The sequence below is a fragment of the Triplophysa rosa genome, unplaced genomic scaffold (assembly GCF_024868665.1).
Source record: "Triplophysa rosa unplaced genomic scaffold, Trosa_1v2 scaffold9_ERROPOS8756747, whole genome shotgun sequence".
Lineage (NCBI taxonomy): Eukaryota > Metazoa > Chordata > Actinopteri > Cypriniformes > Nemacheilidae > Triplophysa > Triplophysa rosa.
This window is the reverse complement of record NW_026634979.1, coordinates 188,168-189,598: the sequence shown is the minus strand read 5'-3', so window position 1 is coordinate 189,598 and position 1,431 is coordinate 188,168.

Genomic DNA, 1,431 nt, shown 5'->3' with positions numbered 1-1,431 from the left:
ATGGCGACAGTGTAACATGCAGTGACAGTGTCCCCCTGTATCGTAATGCTATTATGATATAATTCCTGTATATATATATATATGATAAGGAATAACCCTTGCTGTTTTTGCTGTTGCTGCTGCTGCTGCTATTAATCTACTATTATTTTTGCAGGTGTTCATCTGTTAGGACCAAGTGTCAGCTTTACAGGAAAGACACAGATGGGGTGAATTAAAAAATGTTTCCCCAACTTCAGCATAATTCAAATGGACACACTCCATCCCTGACAAGCATTGTTTTAATTGTCTTGCAACAATTCCCCTGATGTTGGGAGTGAATGAGTGCTTTATTTTCCCTGTATTGATTCTGCATAAGCTTATTATTTGCCCAGTCATTTCTCTTCTTCCATATATTTGATTTTTTCCCTATTTAATAAAACTGTTAAAGCCTCTTGTAATTGTAGTGATGTGTAGTTTACTGTTTGTTTAGGCTTGCCTGAAAGATGATAGGCCAGCTATGTCTATGTAATGGTAAACCCCCAAAAATATTTAAAAAACATCTACTGCCTATTTTTCCAGTAAGCAGAGTACAGAAGTGTTTGCCTCTATATGTTGTCACTAGTGTAGTGTTTAGTCCCTCTGTCTTTTAGAGACAGGGCAGTATTCTGTACTTAATGTACTGTCTTACAATAACTGAACTCATGTTACACTTATCAGATGGCAAAATCCATGATTCAACACTGTAAAACTGTCAATAAGTATCGATAAATTCATACAAAAAACACTGATGCCACACATGGGATTTATACATTTGTGATATTGATAATGTGCTTGTAATTGCTCCTTGAAAGTAAAAGTGGTTCCAGTTCTACACTTTCCCTAATCTTTCTGACCTGATTCGTAATTTGCTTGAAGACCTGAATGCAGACTTCGGAAAATGGTAAGTAACAGAAAAAACTTTGTGCATGCGCGCCCGCATTGCCTGATAATGGTAATGCTTTGTCAGGCTTAAAAGGATCACATTTGGTAATTTATATTTAGATATTTTTTAAGAGTTAAATAGTGTTACGTTTTCATCTGTGTTTGTATGGTGCTTTTAAAATTAACATTTTTAATGTAGGGTCACAGTAAGTCTTAATGTTAATTAAGTTTATTTTTAATGCTATTAGTTAATAACCTAAAGGGAACCTGTACAGAACGTTCCCTGCAGGTTATATTTTGGTTTTATTGTTACTCCAAAAAAAATTACCTGCAGGGAACGTTCCGGGAACGTTAGCTGTTGGTTAGAAAAACGAACCTGCAGGGAACGTTCCGGGAACGTTAGCTGTTGGTTAGAAAAACGAACCTGCAGGGAACGTTCCGGGAACGTTAGCTGTTGGTTAGAAAAAACTAACCTGCAGGGAACGTTCCGGGAACGTTAGCTGTTGGTTAGAAAAAACTAACCTACAGGGA